Source organism: Phascolarctos cinereus, unplaced genomic scaffold (genome assembly GCF_003287225.1).
Source record: "Phascolarctos cinereus isolate Bilbo 61053 unplaced genomic scaffold, phaCin_HiC Scaffold_46;HRSCAF=570, whole genome shotgun sequence".
Lineage (NCBI taxonomy): Eukaryota > Metazoa > Chordata > Mammalia > Diprotodontia > Phascolarctidae > Phascolarctos > Phascolarctos cinereus.
In genome coordinates this window covers 7,362-13,888 of record NW_027555813.1, presented here as the reverse complement: position 1 = coordinate 13,888, position 6,527 = coordinate 7,362, and the positions used below count along the sequence as shown (strand labels likewise).

The 6,527-nt window shown below is 38.1% G+C and overlaps 1 pseudogene; it reads right to left on the bottom strand.

Annotated features, from left to right (window-relative positions):
• Positions 1-5,338: 5,338 nt before the first annotated feature.
• Positions 5,339-6,131, bottom strand: LOC110204004 (glycogenin-1 pseudogene; annotated as a pseudogene).
• Positions 6,132-6,527: the final 396 nt, after the last annotated feature.

Here is a 6,527-nt window from a genome sequence, read left to right as displayed (position 1 = left end):
GCCCATGGACTTAAAATCAGCTATTCCAAAGGCCTGATGTTCCCAGTATATGAAGGAGAGGATCCCAGTAATCCAGGACAGATGATTAGGGAACATAGGACTTTTGAATTCAAAGTTTTAAAAGAATTAAAACAAGCTTCAGTACAATATGGGCCAAATAGTCCCTATGTTCAAATTATTAGATTCAATAGCTAATTCAACCATGGCCCCGTATGATTGGTATTCACTAGCAAAAACATGTCTGGAGCCAGGAGATTATCTCATATGGAAATCAGAATTTATGGAGCAATGAGAAGAGAAGGTGGGATATAATACAAGAACAATGGTCCCTCTTTCTTTGGAACACCTCACTGCACTGCAGCAACAGCTAAATTATCCGCTCATAGCATATGAACAAAGTATGAAGGCTGCATGGGCGGCATGGTTAAAGGTTCCCGGGAAGCAAGATAGGTGAGCATCATATACTCAGATAAAGCAAGGCCCCCAAGAAACTTTCCCAGATTTTGTAGCCTGACTTATGTAAGCCATACAAAGGCACATTTATGATTCAAAAGCAGCCAAAATATTCCTTGAAAAATTGGTCAGTGAAAATACTAATGCTGATTGTAAAAAAGCCTTACAAGGCGGGAAGCCTAATATGAATATTAGAGAAATGATTCAGAGATGTGAGAATTTAGGGAGCATGCCATTTCAGGTACAAGCTATGGCAGTGACCCAAGCAGAAGTGCTAGTGGCTGCCTTTCCTAACAATCAGAAGGACCCATGAAAATTAAAATGCTTTAATACATGAAAGGCCAGCCATATGAAAAAGGATTGCAGGGATCTTAGGAAGGCATTATATCAGCCCCCCAGTACTCCTTGTCCTAAGTGTCAAAGGGGAAATCATTGGGCATCACAATGGAGATCTACTTCAGATGTTAATGGGCAGCCTTTAAACCCCAGAGGGGCTCACTTGGCCCCAGCAAACAATTGGAGCAGCACTTTCACTGATTCAAATAGTCCCTGCTCCACACCCACAAGACTCACAATACTAGACCTTATTCATGCCACCCCAGGTAGTGGTGGATTAGATTTAAGTTCCAGTCTTGATAAAGACATCAGGGGTGAAGTTATATGCATTCCCACTGGAGTACATGGTCCATTACCCCCAGGGATGGTGGGTTTAATATTAGGTCATAGTTCCCAGACACTTAGGGGACTCGTGGTCATCCCTGGAGTGGTGGATTCTGATTACACTGGAGAAATTGAGGTTATGGTATATGCTTTTCCTTGTTGTCATTTTTTCATTCAAAAAGGGGAAAGAATAGCACAAATGATTGTAATGGACTATAAAAAACTGGGAAAGACGACAGAAAAAATAAGGGGGACAGAAGATTTGGTAGTACAGGACTGTTTTGGCATAGAACTATCACAGATGCCAGACCAACTCTAAAAATGGAGGTACAAGGAAAGGGATTTGAAGGGTTAATAGACACAGGAGCTGATAAGTCAGTTATCACTTTATGGGCCTGGCCTAGAGAATGGCCACTAGATCAAGGAAATGTGATGTTACAGGGAATAGGAGAAATAGCCACTCTGTACAAAACATGGCATGGCTCACTTGGAAAGTGGAGGGGCAAGGAAAATTTAGACCATGTGTATTGCCACACCTTCCATGCTGCCTCTGGGGAAGAGATTTATTGAAACACATGAATGTTACTATAAGTAGCAAAAATTTTTAGTAGGGGTCACAGCCAAAGAGAAAAGAACAGTACAGGTTCCTAAAATAACTTGGAAAGAAGGGCCCCCCATATGGGTGGACCAGTGGCTCCTTAATTTAGAAAAAATCAGGGCTCTTCAAGATATAATAACCAGACAATTGGCAGCAGGTCACATAGAATTTTCTAGAAGTCCATGGAATTCTCCTCTATTTGCTGTTAAGAAAAAATCAGGTAAATGGAGAATGTTAACAGATCTCAGACAAATCAATGCCCGCATGATAACTATGGCAGCCAGGCTGCCTTCTCCAATTGCAATCCTGGCAGACTGGCCTTTGTGGGTAATTGACTTAAAAGATTGTTTTTATACTATACCCTTAGAGCAGAAGATTGTAAATATTTTGCATTCTCATTACCATCAGAAAACCTGAAGCAGCCTCACCAAAGATATCAGTGGAAGGTGCTTCCTCAAGGGATGAAAAATAGCCCCACCATGTGTCAGCAATATGTAGCAGAACCACAAAAAGAACAATTAGCCAGTATTATGGGGGACATGTTTAAAGCTCTTACAGAGCATGGTTTAGAGATAACACCTGAAAAGATTCAAAAAGCACCTCCTTATTCATACTTAGGACAAATAGGAGGAATGAAAGAAATTCAGCCTCAGAAGATATATATTAGACAAGATAAACTAAAACATTAAATGATTTTCAAAAACTCCTAGGAGACATTAATTGGATGAGATCTTATTTAAAAATAGGAACTCATGAATTACAGGATCTATATGATATTCTTAGAGGTGATCCTGACCCTACCTCTCCTAGAACACTTACCACCAAAGCAAAACAGCAATTAGAAAAAATATGGAAATCAATAGAAACTGCAATGGTTTATCACATAGAATCTGGTATGCCTTTAGAAGTTACAATATTAGATACCCCAGATATACATTTTGGATGTATATATCAGAAAGAGAAGTTACTGGAGTGAGTTTTTGGCCTTCACAGCCAAAATATACCCTTCAAACATATCCTTCTATGGTAGCAGATTTGGCTAAGAAAGCCTGAAATGCCCTAGTATTATACATCAACCTTATGATAAAAAACAAATAGAAGAATTGCTCAGTCAAGACCATTCTTGGCAGGTGCTTCTTACTATTTTTCAAGGGGAAATAGACAATACATATCAATACCCAATTTTACAATTGCTAGGAACATCAGTGGATTATTAATATGATAGTACAAAAGAATCCCATAGTGGAGCGCTCTGTGCCTTTACGACACTTCCCCTAATCACATTTCAACATATTTTATTCCCTCATGAGAGATATGTGCAGCACACACCATTTGATTCTACCCAACAAAATGAAATTTATGCTATAATGTTATTACTAAAAGATATTCTGGTCGTCTTAATATATTTTCAGACAGTAAATATGCAGTAGGAATGGTTAATAATAAGAAACTGCTCAAATTAAAGTGTCATCTAATTATAATATATTGCAACTTTTTGATGTTACAAAAAACTATTCTGCAATGAACTTCCCCAGTATATTGTACACATGGTTCACATGAGCTTCCAGGACCTGTCACATGGGAATCAGATAGCTGACAACCTTACTAGACAAACCTTGTTAATGTTGTCTGTTGAGGAAGCTAAGGAATCACATAATAAATTTCATCAGTCTCCCTTCCATGTTAAGGACACAATTTGGTATTACTAGAGAGCAGGCTGGTCAGATAATATAATCCTGTTGTAAATGTCTTCCTTACACCCCACACACATAAAATTGGCTGTTAATCCATGTGGATTACATTCAGGAGAAATTTGGCAAATGGATGTTACTCATTACAGCAGTTTTGCAAAGTTACAATTTATTCATGTAACAGTTGATACTTTCTCTTCCTTCACTATGGCTATTGCACAAACAGGAGAAGCTTCTTTGCTTTTCCATTTCTGGTGTGCCTTCAGTTTTAAAAACTGATAGTGGCCCTGCTTATGTTTCTCATGCATTTCCTACGTTCTGTCTTATGTTTCATATACACCACATTACCGGGATTCCTTATAATCCTACTAGTCAAGCAATTGTGGAAAGGAAAAATAGATCTCTTAAAACATTTCTTCAAAAGCAAAAAGGGGGAGAAGCCAGGGGTAGACCACGAAGACAATTGGCTCAAGCAGTATATGCTTTAAATTTTCTTACTCCTGATAGAGAGGCTGTACCCCAGCTGAAACTTTAGATTACATAAGGGAAGTAGTAATGAGGAATAAAAGACTCAAAAAAGAGTCAAGTGGAAGGACCCAAACACCAATCATTGGTTTGGGAGATAAATTATTCACTTGGGGACGAGGGTATGCTTCTTCCAGATGGTGCAGAAGGACCAATATGGATCCCTGAAATTAACATCACAATCTGTATCAGAGATGACCCACAGGTTCCAGAAACTTCAAATGTGAAGGAAGAAAAAGGACAAAAGAACAAGAAAGCAGCACCCAAGGTGATAAGCAAAGTCGGCAGGAGGGCTGCTGCAACTTATAATGCTGTTATAAACAATGAGTATTGAAGGAAGGACTTTGCAGCTTTGTTCATACATTAATGACCCCCCATGGCCAAAACCACTCACGTGGAATGACCCAGTTATTGACATTATGCCTGCAGAAATTTTTGGACAAAGGGATTGAAAGTTAAAATTTAGAAAGTATGATGTTTTAAGATACAATTTTAAAGGCAAAACAGGCACACCCCCAATATGTTTTGGGATTGATGTACAGATTACTGTGTTAAATTAGAAACTGTTACTCATTCTGTTCAATTAGTTCCTCAGGGAATATATCTATGTTTGATATAGAAACTATTGGATCTGTGAAAGGGACAGCTCATTTTTCTCCCTGGCCAGATTGTTTTAATATATCTGTATTATCAGTATGACATTGATTTCCACTTTGGGTAAAATGTCATATACAATATGCATAGTGCCACTGGAAGTAAACATTCAAAAAAACTCACTCATCCACAAAATGCATAGAAATGCATCCAACCTTAGTACTTACTGAAAACTAGTTTTTAAAAAGAATCTGTTTTTAAAAGAGAGATTAAAAGGGTACCATCATTTCTAGTAACAATTATTAAAGTTGTGACTCAATTTGACAGTATTGCATTGCTATTCCTTAAAATGAAAACTGGGACCACTAAGGCAGTCTCTGATCAAGCCTGAAATATCTATCTGCTACAGAAAATTTGCAAGGCGAATATTAGTGGCTTTCCCATTTCTCTTTATAAAGAGAAATGATTGGAGCCCAGTTCTTCAGGTTTCAGGAGCTGAGGCCCGTGATTTAATGACTTCATTTCCACTCACCAAATTTATTTGTAATTCACATTAAATAAAAAATTTCTTAAATTTTCTCTGAATGATCATGTGAGGAGTCACTCAGCAATTAGTTGACCAGAAAATGAGCTTTTTACTTGACTTCTGTCCAGTTTTCAACTTTAGTACTATAAATGTACAAATGACGAACTTTAGTCAAAACCACTAGCAACTATAATGAACCATATGCAACACTTTTCTAGGTGCTACATTATCTAGAACCAGTCCTGTGCTGTCAGTGTTTGCATAGAGAAAGCTGTGGTGTTCCTAGTGGAGTTAAATGTCTGGTTTCCCCTTGATATTGTTGAAGGAATTTGCTCCAATGGAATCAGCTGGCCTTGCTCCCACCACTACTTGTGTTCATCCAAGGATAACAATAGTTGGGATGGAGGGCTGAGGTCTCCAATGGTCATATGTGAGATTGCTTCTGGGACTTTCTCTGTGAAGGTCTCTTTGCCAACACCAAAATGTTTGTGTTGAAGATATCCCACCATATGGTGAGGAATTGTGAGTCATGATGTGGTCATGAATGTCATTCTGGAAACTATTCATTTGGGGGTTAGAGTATAATTTCATGCCTTGATTCATCTCAGGAGATGCATGAATTCTGCCTTTGCCCCAAATGCCTTAAATACTGGATGGTAAAAGTATATAGTAATTCTGCTTAGGTTATAAATAAATGCCAGGTGCTTTCTGATATTTCTTCTTGCCCAAAAGCTAAGGAAGATGTTCACTAAACCCTGATATTCACCACCAAAGCTGCCCTGTTCAGAAGCCATGCCTAACATCTCATTGTATGTTTCAGTGGAAGAAAAGCAAACAAAGACTCTGGAAATGAAACAGTCAGACCAATCTGACTCTGGTGCTGCCAATAGCTTCTCTCTCTCTCAAAAAGCTCATCACCATTTGCCAATACCAGAGTATCTGCCTCCATGAACACACATTATGAATTCTGTATTAGTGACCAGAAGTAGAGATTGTGTCTTTTCTATAAAGTTAGAGGAGCTGCATAGTCACTGTCCAAGGTGGTGATCATGATGACTACATTGAAAATCTTTTCTAAACTTTCCTGTTATGGACCTGAGGAGGCAGTCTCTGCTCACTGTTCAGTGCAAGAACCCAAGGTACCGTGATGAAGGGACACCTGAGAGGAACATCTAGATCTTCCTTACATTTAAAAAACAATTTAAAACCTTTTTAATAAATTAGTCTATCACCATTTACCCATTTGCCTTAATAATTTTTTGGCTATATTGGTCAGTCAGTTACTAGAAGTTCCTCATGTAAAGTCAATTTCATTCATGATTCAAGGTCCTAAAATCTCCCCAGTTTGATTACTGAAATTTATTACATCAGCTAAAGGAGTAAAGTATAAACATTTCTTCATATTTCCTCACAAGTTATGAATGGGACACTCTTTAGTCTCTATATAAAGTCATGTTTATGCATTTGAGAGAAATAATTA